Genomic DNA, 16450 nt, shown 5'->3' on the forward strand with positions numbered 1-16450 from the left:
GAAAATGATGGAATATTTGAAACATTTGAGGCGTTTAAGCATGCCCCCAATAATCTGTCGCCTGGACTGCAACCTCCATCACCTACACGTAGCTTCCCTTAGGGCATTACCTGGTGCTAAAAGTAACTAGGGGATACTTGTGCACAAGCTAGGGGGCATTCGCCAACACCCTCGGATGTAGGAGACAGTGCAGCTGAGGTATGGGCACCGAAGCAGAGAGCCTTTGAGGGCTTTGCGCAGAATTGATGGCTGACTTCCTCCGTAAGGCCCACTTGCTTGTTGACTGCGTTAAAATGTCACTATGGTTGCCAATCTGGGTAAAAACACTCCTTGCATGCCCAGGATATATTTTGCTCCTGGCAGGTAGCAAGACGTTCTTGCTCATTCCAGTAGCATTGCTTATTTTGCCCAACATTGAGTACAGGTTACACAAAAGCTTTACTGTTTACCATTGCTAGGCTCAGTGGTAGGGTCAGTGCTGGTATATAGACTGAGACAGCAACGGGTTCTGCGATTCAGTAACAATCAAAGACATCCAGACACAATGTTTAGAGGAAGAGAGAGATAGTGACAGGTGGTCTGTAGATGATTGCAAGGGTGAAGGAGTAGGTGAGTCCCAAAGCCTACAGATGAGGCATTCAAAAGAGGAGTAGGATTGAGTAGGTATGACAGAGGCAGGGATACACTCAGAGAAAATGAGTGCCACTCCACCTTTGGGCCTGTTGGGTCTGGGTTTGAGAGGATTTTGTCTCCCTCAGGAAGGAGAGTGTCAAGAGCAGTGACAGAGCTGGCATTGAGCGATGTCTCCATGAGGGCAAAGGCATCACGGTCAAAGTCTTCAAGAAGGAGACAGATGTTACAGGAGTGCTTGTTAGGCAGAATCATATGCAGTACCCTTTGGGAACATCACACACAATTTAGATTACAAGTGCAAGTACAAATTCACCTTTGGTACAAGCCTGTACTATACAGTGAATTGGTAGCGATGGCTGAGCAGCCAGACTTATCTCAAGAGTAAAGTGAGCAGTATTAGAAGTTACACAAAAGACAGCAATTACTATGGTTCAAACAAACACTGATTCAAGGTTTCTGAGTAAAAGAATATACATTTATTTACACCATCAGTTATAAAACAGTTCACTAACAAAGCAGCAGAAAATCACAATCTTAGTATACTACACAACACCCAATCAATTCTGGACAAGTTAAGCTCGAAATGAAGTGTGAGCAAAATGGCACTCCAGCAATTTAAAAGGGATGGAAAGGACAAGGTTATCAAAAATCAACAACACCAACAAGTAATAGGCAGGGCAATTTAGAACAGGCTTTCTACAACTAGGATTCAAATCAATAGGCCTGGGCCAATGTTAATGGTTCAGAGTATTTGCAGAGGATCGCAAAGTTCAGAGTAGTTTGTAGTTAAGTATTTGCCAAGAGTTCATGGGGTGCAGAATTACAGAAGAAAGGCTTAATTAGTCGGGACTGGCCGACTGCCACCAGAGCACCAAAGGCAGCAGAAAAGTGAGCACTTAAAAGCAAAGGTACTCATAACAAATGCTGTACTGAAGGAGGGCATTCTGAAGCTTCACTATCCTGGAGATGAGTAGGCCAGAGTTTGCAGAAGGAAGGCAGCTGCAGAGGCACTTAGGTGGAGGGGTGGAAGTTAAGTCCATTGCAACATGAGGTCGGATAGAACCAAGAGAAGGTGAGGCAGGGTATTGGCAGATGATTGCAGGAGCTCAGTGTCGGTGTAAGTGGAGGTGAATGGGCCTCAAGTTTGCCAAGTAAGTAGGATTGCAAAGGAGGGAACACCAGTAGAGCAGGGCCCAGCAAGTAGTGGCAAGTGACCATAATGCAGTGTTGTAGCATCATAACAATTTGAGATAGGTGCTTAGCTCAGCCCTCCCAGGTCTGGACAGGGCCAGAAAGGGGTGGGCAAGACCCTCTCAAGTGGCCCTTGGAGGGGGCTGTGATCATCAGCCGGCTCCTGCTCATAGTACAGGGAAGTAGTTGCGGTTAGCAAATCAGGGCGGGCCTCATCCAGAACTCAGATCAGCTGTTGTGTATGTCACGCAGGGCGGCCATGATGCAACATCCCTCACCGGCTCTGTGCTCTGGCTGCACTGTGTGGATGCAGCTTGCAGATGGAGGGGTAGAAAAGTGGTAAAAAAGCATGTCCTTAGTGGCTAGGGTGTATGGTTAAGTGGAAGGACGGTAAATGTTGCAAGTATTGTTATGTGTGGACACACCTTGGCCTGCATTCGGTGCTTGGTTGCAGTCAATGTACAGGTATTTTTCAGTATGTTTGTGCATGCAAATGTGGCCCATCAGCGAAAGTCACATGGTGCCAGACACAGTATAATATCAATGCATATGTGTGACATACTGGGAAACGTAAATGTCCAGGCAGCCTACTCAGATACTTCACCTTATCAGGGACAGTATTTTTTAATGCAAACTCCAACCAAGCTCAATCCACTGTTACATGCAGAAACACACATTTTAAATGAATGTTGCATCTCTATTTCTTGCACACGTGATTTTCTGTAACAGTTATGTCACTCATGATGTCATATGTGATGTCTTATGTGATATCATCAGTGATATAATTTGTGATGTCATAAGTGTGCTTAGGGGCCACACAATGGGGGCTTTTGTTGCAATAAATCAGCACCTTAATGTCACTTTTTTTTTCTTTACCGAATCTCAAGATTTTAGTTCCATCAGATTGTTTCACCTTAACATCGTTTCAACTAAAGTTTTTCACCTAATTTCAATGTGTTGTTATGCTATACCTCCCATCACCTGTAATTCTGTCATTTTTTCAGATGACATTCCTGATGTAATATCATTTGTTATCAATATCAGTTCTTGAGCTGTGCAACATCGGGTTTATCAAGCAGAGGCATTGCTATGGGGGTGGGTGGGCTAAGGGGGCTATAGCACCGGGTCTTCTGGTTGTAGCCCCGGATAGAAGCTCAGGAGCTACAACCAAAAGACTAGCTAGCCCCGAGTCTCGACAGTCCCAACATTAGTATAGCCTATATCGTTTCCAGACCTGTGTACACTAGATAAGATGGGATTAGTAATGGTGTACTGTGATGAGGAAGAGAGATGTGCGGTTAGTGGGAGACTCTGATGAGGAAGACGGAAGTTGTGTAGTTGAGGAATTTGATGAGGAAGAATGAGTTGGTGGTAGTGAGGTACTGAAAAGAGGAAGTGTGACCTGGCGTTAATGGGGTTCTGTGACCTACAGAACATTAAATCATGCCTACTTCACTTCTGAAAAAATAAACCTTACACATAAACACAAAATCCTTTTATGGATTACTTACAAAAACGTTTAATTAGAAAATCTACGATCAAGACCTGAGTAAGTACTATGATGAGGAAGAGGGACATGCTGACATGAGATCTAGAGTCATAAACAGTAGCTATAAAAATGAGCTGTATTAACTGAACATTATTCGCAGATAGTGAAAACACTACTGATAAGATGCAAAATCCTTGCATTTGGTTTTTTTAAAACTCATCACAAATCTTGATCCAACACCCATACAGCCCACTTACTCGTCCCTGTATTTTATTTGTTTGTAAATTTAATGTACAAACAGAAAATACTTTCTCAGCACATTTGAATTACATATATATTTTAACATATTGCCTCTTTTTATTAGTCAATCATCTACAATCGCATGTGTATGAGTTGCATATATTGTTTAGATTGTATCTGTTTGAGTATTGAGATGGAAAATTAACAAACAATCTGAGATATGAAGACTCTGTGAATCGAAAGACTGGGATGCAGCACTAGAAGCACAGGACTCTCACGCTTGATTCAATGGTTGAGGTGTACCCTGCTGCGTGTAGTGGGGTTAAATTCAACAGTGCCCCACTGTCTTAGGTAAGAAGTTGCAATTGGGTGTGAAGCCTTCACACTTGTGCCAGGCATTGCAATGAGGATGAGGGCATGTTCTCTCTAATAATGAGTAGGAATTAGTTTAAGGGTCCATCAAGTGTTTTAATTGTGTAGCAGGGACGTGTTTCGACCCTCAAGGGTCATCTTCAAGGCTAAACATTGACAATTATAAGCAATCAACATTGTGGGATGTTTTCACCCACGCATCCAAGCCCTACAACATCGCTGGCAGCAGAAACATTAGAGTGGCCAGCGGAAAGCATGCTTCTCGCCAGAAATCATCAAAAAATGCACAGTAAAAATCTGAAAAATAGGCTGCCACCCACTTTTGCCTATATTAGTGAGCACAGGAGGTCACTGCCTAAAACCACCATTGGGCTACACACACAGTAGCCTGAAACCACTTGGGAATAGCGATACTGATTGCCAAAAGCAACCCAGAGCTGTTGGGAATTCATTTTCTTGATCGTCAAAATTGCTAAAGTCACGGCTCACAAAACCACCAAAAGGATACAACTTCTTGTTGGGTGAACCACATCATTTACTGCAGAATCCACGTCAGTACAATATCAGCGAGAATCCTATGCTAGCAAGCTAAATCCTTGTTTTAAAGACATTTAATTTAAGACAGCTGTCAAAAATGGGTGCAGTACCAGTGCTTGCCACTGACTGGCGCAGGTGATCTAAATTCTGACAGAAGACCTGTATTTCAGAAGCTAAACAGTAGCCTGAGTTAGCTGAGACTTCAAAAGGCTTGCTGTCACCGGGAATCATTCACACCTGGGGACTCCACACCAGAAGGCAGGATATCACATGGTCCTGTTGATTAAGAGGGAGGAGATTTTCCCTGCAGCCTGGAGGAAGGAACAATGGGGGCTTTTGGATGAATAGAATATGCTGATTTGAGGTGTAACTGTCAACACTGCTCTGGGAGAAGCAAGACATGTGACCATCTGACTCACCAAGCTTCTAGGGGCGGGCCAGACTGGGTTGTGGATTTCATATTGCACCAAATATATGTTTAAGGAAAATGATTTAAAATATTGTATCAAGCTGACAGAAATGTACAATTTTGAGATTCTTAAAATGACACCTTCACTCACGGTTTAAGACTAAGCTGGACGCTGTGTGATGTTCTGAGGCCAAACCCTGGGATTTATTAATATTGTAGACACTGTATTTATGCTAGAAAATGAAAACTTACTGTAACATGCCCAGAGAGGGGGTGTACCTCTGTGTAAGATTTGGTGCAAAACCAATATTGTGAAACCCACTAAAATCGCTGATAAATTGCCATTTCTGAACCAAAGCTCTTAGAAAGATCAGGGTTGAACAGAGACCTACCTTAATTAATGTGTGATGTACACATGTATTCTCAACAATTTGTGTATCTGGGAAGCATGTTTGATTATGAAAAATGGATTTTCTTGAGAAACCAAAGGGGAGTGTTCTTTCCTTCAGCCATAAAGATGATACCTAATGACTCATTCTGACTCACTACTCCCTTCTCCAGTCAGAGGACAGTAAATCCTTTAACCTATCAGGATCCTCAGAGGGTTGGACATAGAAATTCAGCCTCCACACCCCCTTTGAGAACACATAAAAAGAGACTGCTGAGACCCAGATAGACACACTCATTTTTCTGCTACTCATCGATTCCTGCGCAGCACGCTGCCTGACCATATCCAGACAAAAACTCCAGACTCCTGAGGCTCCAGATTCCAGAACCAAAACTCTAGAACCCAAACTCTAGAACCTTGGAGATGCAGAGGCCTAATCCACAAGCTGAACTCTTTTCAGTAGGCCTCAGAATCCTGCAACCTAACCAAACTATTCAACAGCCTTGCCATGCTGTTCGCTTCTAGCCCAGAACCCGTGCCAGACCCGAGATCCAGAGAAAGCAGAGCTGTATCCAGAAACCGTCAGATCCAGTTCAAGAGGCCGACCAGACCACCATTCAGTGCTGAATGCAGAACCTAGAGGGCCTGAGACCAGTCCGGTGGCGAGAGAACCGTAGCCCGAACCCTTTGACCAGATCTTTGACGAGGCGCATTCGCTTCCAAAAAACTGGGAGTGAGTATCTATTCTAGAACTGTGCATAGTCATCTCTTAGTCTAAAGTAATCTTATCCCATCCATTTCAACCTGTCCAGAACTGCATAGAAATCGTGTGTCCATTCTGTGATTTCAAATCTGTAAAAGCGTCATCTGTCATTCTGAAATCTTGACTTTATTTTTGAAAATCTACCTCCACAAAAACGTCCATATCTTTTGAACCACACATTCTAGAAGTGAGATTTAACTGTCATTTTAAAGCTAAGATCCTAGGCTGTCCAACAAACCCAAAATTAGCTTCATTTCACCACTTGTAAAAATAGCTGCTTTTTGCTTGCAACTGCTTGCAACTGCTGAATTTCGTTTTCAATCTGATAATCATTCATGTGTCATTGCTAGTGTTGACCTGTACCAATCTAAAGTAACTATCACCTACCCTGAATCTCTTTTAGCGAATTTAAATCATTTTGCCTATTTAAAATCATACCGGTTTTCTCTAAACTTGCTGGGTCGAACTGGAACTGAACTTCATTGGATTGTATTCTGGAAACCTGTTTGCCCTCCTTTCCATCTCCCGATATTGCATAGGGGGGGAAGTGAGTAGTCACAGGGGAAAAAGTGATTATATTATCTTCTGATTGAATTCATATCAAGTTTATTTCGGTGTTGCATTCTTTCCCATCTTGCATTTTCCTTGAAACCATACAAAGCATTCTCTGCTACCTTATTCTTTCTATACCAACTCCTAAGTGAATAAAGAATTGCGCTATTGCAATATTATCCATTGCTGATCACTGTTATATTCATAAGTGTGCTATCAAATATTAATTTATTCATAAAAGTGTGATATATATATTGTTTTATTCCTCAAATAAATCTTTTAATTTGCAAAACAAACTTACTTCTTGGCTCAGTGAGGTCAGGGGGAATCAAAGAGAGGGGCGTTATATAAGGGTTTATCATCCAGATTCAAAGAATTTGACATAAAAATATATTAATAAGGGCTTCCATCGGGCATCCCAGACTAGGCATTGACTTAGTTGGATTGCGGGATTGAAGTCACTTACAACATTAGGTGAATCACTCAATAGTGGTTTTTTACCCAATAGTGGTCAGATTTAAATGCATAACGATCATGATAGACAATTAGAGTATAGTGCGGACATTTGAAGTGAGAAATTGTCAGTGAGATTATAAATCAATTGAAAAATGATCTACATGTTTTATAACCCTTTTTATTACAATTTGCAAACAGATGAAAGTCACATGGCATTCAGAGAGAGAGATAAGAAGGAAAGAAGTAGAGAGGACAAAGGGGTGTTAGGTATATTATTGGGTAAATATTACCGCCCTGAATGGGGGTATACAGATGGTATCTAGTTTTGCATGGAGGGATGAGGTTCCCAGGGTGGGTTGATTAGGCTGGACTTGGCCGGGGAGGTGCCCCAAGTTGTCGATACGTGGGTATTCCACAGATGCTGTAGATGCTGTTGTAGCCCATGAGGAGGGGAGAAGGAGGTAAGTATGGTGGGACGGTGGGACGCCCAGGTTTTATCTTGGGTGAAGGTGTCCAGTGCCTGCCTGGAGTGTCTTAGAAGAAGAGTCCATAGATTCAGCATACAGTATAGGTGATGCGTATAGATTCATATTCCAAACCAATAGTGCCCCGGGTCGGTGTATCCTGAATCGGTGAGTCATCCCGCGATTGCTTCTGTAGATGCTGTGCATCTTGAATACTTAGGGGAATAGTCTCAGGTATGTTAGAGGGAAGCCTCTCAATCATCAACACTTGGGCATTGTGCAGCACCACACCTGCCTCTTGCATGCCGACCGTATTGTCCAAGCTAGATTGATTGTCATAATTGCTGCTAACCCTGGCAAAATGCACGTGAGCCACAATAATATTTGGGGGAACTAGAGCTGGATTCACTGACTATACGATGGAGCTATAGACCCCACTTCGAACAGAATTTCGGGAGGCTCCACTATTTGGTTAGTTAGATTAGCGGCCAGTCCACCATTACATTCTGTCATCAAAGCTCCTGACAAAAGCACAGTTAAATGCTCTGTAGGATGAGCAACCAACAGGGCTTGAGTCTCCAAAATGTTACATTTAACAGAATGTATCTAATTGCTGAAAGGTTGCCAGCACCTGGTATCTGTAAATAAGAACATATATCAGAAGAGGAGCATTGTGGGATTACCGTCGAAGAAGCAATGGTCGGCTGCAGCAATGAAGCAGGCGAGGTTGTGCTCGGGGAGGCATTAACTGTTTTGCTGCTTGAACTGCAGGCACCGTTCCCAGCATCATGTACTTTAGTTTATATGCATATGACAGCAATCAAAATCCCAATGACCTAATGTCTGTGTAAGTCTTTGGTAACACTTACACTTCTAGCTGTGCAATTTTAACTTCCAAGAGCACATGTAAACAACTCTATTAAGAGTTAGTCCACACTCATCCACCTCTCCTCCTAATAGCCTAACAACACTCTGAGAGTGAGCGCGTGCGTGTGGCTTTATGTAATCCAGCTGATTGAAGGATGGTCTTCACTAGGCCAACAGGAAGATAGAAGCCTAGTTCAGAAAACAATTTACAACAGGTCTGAAACAACTTCTGAAACAACTTGGGCATGATGCATTAACTTTCTTTTGCAGTTAAAAAAAAACATCCAACTGCTCTAGGGTAGAGATGGGGGGAGACAAGAGGACACCATGTGAAAATGGGGAGTTGGAGGTGGTCTAGAGAACAAGTTTTCAATACAAAGCTTTAACCTCAGCTATCAGACAGAATAGCCACAGCTACCCCTAAACCTTAACTGAAACTGCATCACAGAAACAGTGATTCTTATAGGGTGAATAGGAAAGGGGTGGAGGGCTGATGAGGCAATGAGGGGAGTGGCAGAGATGTGGGGGACACTTGGTGATGGCTTGGTAGAGCAGGAAAGCTTGTTTTGCCATTTTTACTGATAGCTGAGGCTATGTCAAACAGAATCAAATAATTGCAATGGGTGTTTGTTTACCTGCAGCTATACAGCATGATGCAACTAACTGAAATAATGAATTGGCAACTTTCTCTGAGGTTAAATGTTTATTTGCTTGCACTTGTCCCAAGCTTTCTCTGCAATTCTTATCTTGAGACACAGCTATTTGCCGATCAGGTAGTGTGGCATGTCCCGAGACAACCCAATTGTGGCATACAGTGCAAAGAAGTTTTATAACAGAAAAATCGGTGATGATAAAATGGCAGCAGGTGGGTTTGATGCTCCACTGGAAGAAGTTGTGGCTACAACTGTGATGGGAGGTGTTGATGACAGAGCTGTAGATGCACGTCGACAAAAGAAATGAGACCCATGCATCCTCACTGCATGATGTTCATGTGCCTTCCTATAGTCACCATCAACGTCGTCCCAGTGCACACAAACTGGGTGATTTATCAGCACAGATCTACCCAAGCTATCAGAAACTGTAAATGTATGCAATGGATTTTCTGAATGCACTTTGGAATGCAAATATTATATAGTGTATGTCTTTTTTCAATCCATCTTGCATTTTGCCCCAATGACCCAATGATTATTCTATGTGAAGATAACAACAGAGTACAATGTACACATGTTTTATGAAAGAGGTTAAAAAATAAACATATGTGTACAATTGAAAGTAATAGTATTTTATAAAGTATGTGCTCTAACTAATTATATCTTCTTTTTTGTTTTTACAGACAGAAAAGCACAAATGATACCGTTCTCATTCTACCTAATCTTCATATCTAATATAATGGTTATTGTTAATTGTAAGCCCAATAACCACAATGTTCTATTTGCAATGTTCACATTTACTACATAATCTCTGTGAACATATTACTCTGGCCATGGCTAGTGTCTCTGCCTCTGTGCACCTATTGTATCCCACCTTCTCTACATCCACCCAACCTACCACCACCCTCTCTACCCCAATCACTCACCATACTCGCCCTCTTTCTCCTCAACAACCTTACCTAACCCTGACTACCCTCACCCACTCACCGTACTGACACCTTTTCTGTCACCCACATACCCCAACTGTCTCTTCTCTCATCCATAACCCCTACCCACGCCCTCTCTACACCATCCCAGCCTTCACCCATCCTCTTGACCCTAAGCCATCGATCCCAACCGCTCCAGAATCTATTTGTGCTTCTGCACCCTAACAGCACCATCTCTTACACTGTATATATCTCAAAATACAACTTACAAGGACTACTAAATACACATAAATTCCCCTAAATGTTTCATAACTGCGACTACCGTAGCAACCAATTTGTGATTGGGCGAACCGCACACGTAGTTCATCTCAGCAACAACTTGAGTATGTATCCGTGGTTATGATATAGCCAATTACAGCATGGTCCACCTAGACACAGCTATCATCAGGCAGCACACTTAGTATGCAACTAACTTCAGGCCAATGTGACATTGTGTTTTTTGGCAGGTTTATGTAGTCGTGGTTAGAACTGTCCCTTGGGTAGCCACGGCTATCAGGGTGCCCCTTCTGTATCTATAAGGGTGATGCAAACCAATGTGTGATTGGGTGAGTGAGGATATAATATGAAACATGTTGTTGTATTGGAGGGTGGTGTTTTCTTTGCATCGCACTGCACTGAGAGTGACATGTGTCAGTCATAGTTCTGAGGTTGTAAAGTGCACATATGTGTGTGAATATTTGTGGAACATTTGTATAGGCTGAAAAATGGATAGAAATACTGAAGAAGACTCTTCCACTAATTTCTCAGGTCCTAAATCTTTTTCAGAAGATTGTAGAGGAATAGGTGATTTTGACTTAACATCAAACTGTGATGTAGAAACATTGGGGACTATTTTGAGAAGCATTGGCTAAGTTCATTTTTATGGTTTGAGGGTGGCAAAGTGCAAAGATTAGCAGGATGTTTGATTTGTGGAGGGCGATTTTTGGAAGGAAGTAGAAGATATTTTATTTTTGGAAAAGGCATTTAATACAGCAACTAAGTAAATTGCACAGAGACACATTGGATTTGTTTTCTAAACCTTCAAAGTTGTGTCTTGATTCCAGCCACCACCAGTTGAGGCACAACTTCTTCACATTGAGCATGACACCCACCAGTTTTTATTTTACCCGCACCCAACTTTTCAGAGTTCAAAATTCTTTGCACTCTATGAGCCAATTGGACAGTCCTGGGAGGTGCCACACTAGCCGATTGGGACATTGTCATGTCACAGCATCAGGTGCATTGCCATCACTCATTTAATTTGTTTAAAGTGGTAATTCACCCTGTTTTAACAAAAACAAATTAATCAAAAAAAAATCCTAGCAAAAATATATGTTCCATTTTTTCAATCCCTTTGTTATGTGTTTCATCCTTAATGTTCTTCCCTTACAAGTTCCACCCTTCTTCCCTCTCCCCAAAAAGCCTGTTTCAGGGCCACCCTTTAAGTTATAAAAATAAATGAATGAAAACACAGACTGCAATAATAGATCAGTATCTTATGTGATCTATTGTAATCTTTTGTTTGCAGTTTGTGTTGGTGAAGTGTAATTTTTTTTGGAGTAGCCACGGGTACACATGTATACATATAGCAGCAAACAGCGGCTAATTTCCCTGAAATAAATCATTTGTTTCTTACATCTTAAACTCCAAAACCATACGTGTAGGGTGGGGGGTCACTATAATTTTGATGGTTTGAGATAAATGACAGTAAAAGAGGTGATAATTCTGTGATGAGCACTTTTCCCAGACTTGAAAACCACAAGTTTGCCAGTGGGGGTTACTTAATTTACCTGATTTACCTCCATCCAAGAGCTGGAGGTAAATCAGGCCACCACCAGCGAAGAACAGTGCAGGAAATTACAGAAATACCCTGCATGGAGTCCCGTGGTACTCTATGGAATGGGATTTACCACACTTTCTGCCACCTATAATATCCTGGAAATTCTGCGATATCTGGTGGCAGAAAAGGTAGTTCAGTTTGCCAGTATCTGACCAAAATTATCGGCAGGCTAACGGCAAGCTTGTAATGACCTCCATAGTATTTATACCACCTTCTCTCCTCTAGCCTAAGTTTGTTTGTGCATTTATAGCTCTACATAAACCAGTTTTGCAGTTTGTAAAAATAATTCAGGTACCCTCGGCTAGAACACCCATGCTTTAGCCACAGCTATGGCCTACAGCTGTTGCTGCGAATACTCATACCTCCAATGCGGCACCATGGTTAGGCTGGATATTTAAAAACATATTATATATCTGTATGATAGATATTCCTAACAACTTAAACAATTTATATAATTGTGAACTATTTTTAAAAGGTAAATAAAAGTTTGACACATTTTTAAAATAAAATGAGTATAATTTTGGGACAAATGTTCAAGAAGAAACACAAAAGCTATTTTAAGGTTGATTCATAGATGTTGTCGAGGAACACTGCATTTCCTTTATCAGGGGTAGAGAAGGTGGGTGGAACGTGAGTGAGCATGATTACAGAGAGAGGGAGTAGTGAAGGTAAAGAGTATGGTTAAGTTGGGTAGTTAGGCTAAGGTAGAGAAGGTAAAGGTAGGGTGGGTACGTGGAGAAAGAGAGGGTGGGTGTACGGTGTGTAAGCATGACTAGAGAAAGTAGGAGTTGGGTGGGTAGGAGTCTGGAGTATGGTGCTAGATAGCTAGGGGTAGAGTTGGTGTTGGTAGAGTGTATGGATGAGGGAAGAGATGGTGGACATTTAGTTGGATGTGTTATTATGTGCTTCTTTTGGTCCATAAAAAAAAAACCCAATTACATAGAGAATATCCTTCATGAAAAACAATGGGTTACTGTTGTACACCTGTTTCATTTTTGTTGACCCTCATAAGTAGTACACTGTATGCACTATATGTGGTACAAATTTGTGTGTGGGACACTGTTGTTGTTTTCACATGCAGTAATATTTGGGTGATTTGGAAAATATTCCAAGATGGATTGAAAAAAAAACACTCTCTAAGATTTACATGAATAAAGTCATGTAAGAAATGTAAGTCTTCCTATCGATAAAAACGAAACAAATGTTGTTAAAGGGATGTTATGGTTACAAGTAAAACCGAAAAACCCTTGAAATTCGCCAGGTATGGTAAGATAAGCAACCATAACTCACGCCACCACCGTGCACTGCTAAGACTAATACCCATGACATCTATCCCCAAAAATTCCCCATCACCAAAAATGTTATGAGACGTCAATCCCTTCCTCCCCTAAAACCCTACCTCTAGAAAAACCCAATTCCCCTCTATATGTCTCCATTTCTGCTTCCCCTTCTTTTTCATAATGTGTTTATTTTTGTGTATAAATGAAGTTATATGTATACTGTTGCTGTATATATCTGCTTTTTTTAAAAAAAGCCTATTTGCGAGTGCGCAGACAGAGATTTTGTCTGGAATGTCAGCAATTAACCAAAATGGGGGTGTCCTACGGACACTTACCCTGTTCGTACTGTCCGCAAATCAATGGAAGTGTCCGTAGAACACATAACCTGTCTGCATGTCTGCAAAGTTGTGACGCACCTTTAATTAGTTTGGGGACACCTGTCCGCATGCCCATTCCACCTTCGGGATCCTACGAACAAGGTGTTTGTCCAGAATGTTCGTAATTAATCAAAATGGGGGTGACCTATAACGTGTCCGGTCTGTCCGCAACCAAAATGGAAGAGTCAATAGAACACCTGCCCTGTCCACATGTCTGCAAAGTTGTGATGCACCTTTAATTTGTTTGGGGAACCTAGCCCTGTCTGGCGGACACTTGTGCGCATGTGTTTCCCACCCTTGGGGTCCTACGAACATCGCACCTGTCCGGAATTGTCCGCTGCACGTGTGTCGCACTTTTAATTACTTTGGGGAACCAAACCGTGTCCATAGAACACCTATATGCATGCGTACAACCGATCCCGCGTAATAGATATCCTACTAACAGCCACCCCATTCATGAACATGTCCACAATGTCATCATGTGACCGCACACACGCTGAGCATAGTCCCTTGACCACGGACACTGTCCGGGCCCCCGAACACCGAAAAAACTTTTTGGAGCAATCCAAGATGTTTGTCTATGAAACTTCAGCCTTGAAGAGGTCCCAGACTATGTCCCTACCAATTGGTATACTTTTTGGAACTTTTTGAGCCCTTTTTGGTGTTCAAAGTGTCCACGGATAGGGTGGCTGTCCACAGAGCGCTCCCCAGTACCCTTATAAAAGGCCACACACCAGAGCTGCTCCTCATTCTGTCTTTCTGTCTAAGACAGAGCACTACTACAGATTTGTGGTTTTTGCAATTCTTGCTGGACCTGATTTTGCTCCTGCCTTAATTCCTTTTGGAAACTACCAGGAATGTTTTTGGCTCCTTTCTGCTGACCAAGACTATTCAGCTTTTGGTATTCAGATTGCTATCTTCCTCATTCCTGACAGCTTTCCTGATAGCATCCATGGCTGCTGCTGGTACTACTTCTGCCTCATCACCACCCCCACCCCTCCACCACCACCACCTTCCCAAGGGCCTGGAGAGGGGAACAGGTGTGGAGATGTAGAGAGGGATGAAGAGGAAGATGAGGATGAGGTAGTGGAAGTCCTTACTACTGCCAGCCAGCGTGAGTCTTGGGTGTGGAGGCTCTTTACCACCGATGGAGGGGTACCCAGGGCAAGTGCAGACAAGGTGTGCTGCACTGAGTGCAACATGAAGCTCAGTCGTGTCAAACTGGGTTTGTACAGCTAGGGGACCACTTCCATGCGGCGATACCTAAGGTGGTATCACGTGACGGCCGTTCGGAGGGGCAAATTTTTCAGGAGCACTCAACAAAGTAGGATCACTGATGTATCCCAAATGGACAGCACCCCCAAGCAGTACCACTACAGCTGGACTGTTCCAAATGGAGATACTCTTAAAAACTCCTACCACTGCCTGCATATTGGAGCCAGGCACAGTTGACCACAAATCCTTCACTCCTTCAAAACCAAAATTAGCAACCATATCTTTAGACTTAGCATACCTCTCTAAAATATTTACTAACCGATCTCCAACTCCCAACACCCTCACTTTCTTCACCTCTGTCATCTTCACTACACAGAGCCTCTCTTCCTACAAAGTGCAACTTCAGCACCTGATTGCCTAATCCCCACAGTCCCCTTTCCATTCTAGACATGCTGAGAAGCCCCGGATGTGGCATGCCCTCTCTGCAAACTACTGTGGTGTGTGCGAACCCAAAACACAGGGGAAGCCCTTTTTCCCTTTCCACATCACTCTCTGCACCACTCCCTCATTGGCTACTCATAAGCAGTCACACAACCATCACCAATCACATCCAAGAACTCTACATCTAACTTTGTCATTACAGTTCAGCACGTTAGATATATTGCTCATCAGTCTGAGTACAAGTCTGCTGTGATTGCAAAGCACCAACATCAACAACAACTGTAAAACTATCCAAGATGGCTCCTTCCAGATTCATCCACATCTACATGTATCAACACAAACTACAGGTATGAATATTGTGAGTACATGACATTTGTAACTCTTTTATAAATGCATATGAACTGGGTACATGTCACTTACCCTGCATTATCTGAAAAAAGAATACTGTCCTTTCTCCCATCTCCTACCATCAAGTTCATTTGTAATTCTGTCTGCTTTCCAAGTTTTCATTTACCCAAATCACTCATTGTAATGGGGAAACTGTTATTCTCTTATTTTCTTCTGTCATTTTAACAACCACTTCAACCTTAACACACTATTATGAAATTCCTAGAATGCACAGAGAACAGGAAACCAGCTTGTTTTTTACCAAAGCATTGCAAGTAGATACATTGCATGCATTTCAACAGAGTGCCTGCCACTTACCTTCCACAATCTATTAAATAACCATTCTTGCAAAACCAAACAAATGCATGTGTATATTCAGAACAGTGCCATTAGAAATGTGGATAAAAAATGAAATAACTGAAAGGTTTCCTCCATTCATGTAGCAAGCATCTATGCACAGAAAAATTAATGGAATTCCATACACAAAAACATTCTCCTTTTCAATCTGTACATCTTTCCAAGCTTTTTTCTCGCACTACTACAACTTCCACTAATCCATTTCCATACTAAATTGTGAAACTGCAATACATACAATTTTAAAAGTGCACCTCATAGGACAATGATGCTGATGCTCCAAAATCCCCATTCATATATAAAGGGGTGCAATTTAACACATACAGTACCTCTTCCTGCAAAGAAATCCTTCTGCAAATGTAACTAATCTATTCTCGATGTGAATTTACTGTGCCATTAACACACATATGTACTAACTTCCTTCTTCACAATTGCAGTGAAGACCACACTCCTCAAAGTCAGTGGAGCCTCAAGTACAAAACAGAACCCAGAAGAAACATAGGGCCTCATTGCAACCCAGGCGGTAAGTTACCGCCTGGGTCGTACCCTTACCACCATGGTGTAAACTATGTTTACACCA

The sequence above is a fragment of the Ambystoma mexicanum genome, chromosome 5p, assembly GCF_040938575.1.
Source record: "Ambystoma mexicanum isolate Mex_15411 chromosome 5p, UKY_AmexF1_1, whole genome shotgun sequence".
Classification (NCBI taxonomy): Eukaryota; Metazoa; Chordata; class Amphibia; order Caudata; family Ambystomatidae; genus Ambystoma; species Ambystoma mexicanum.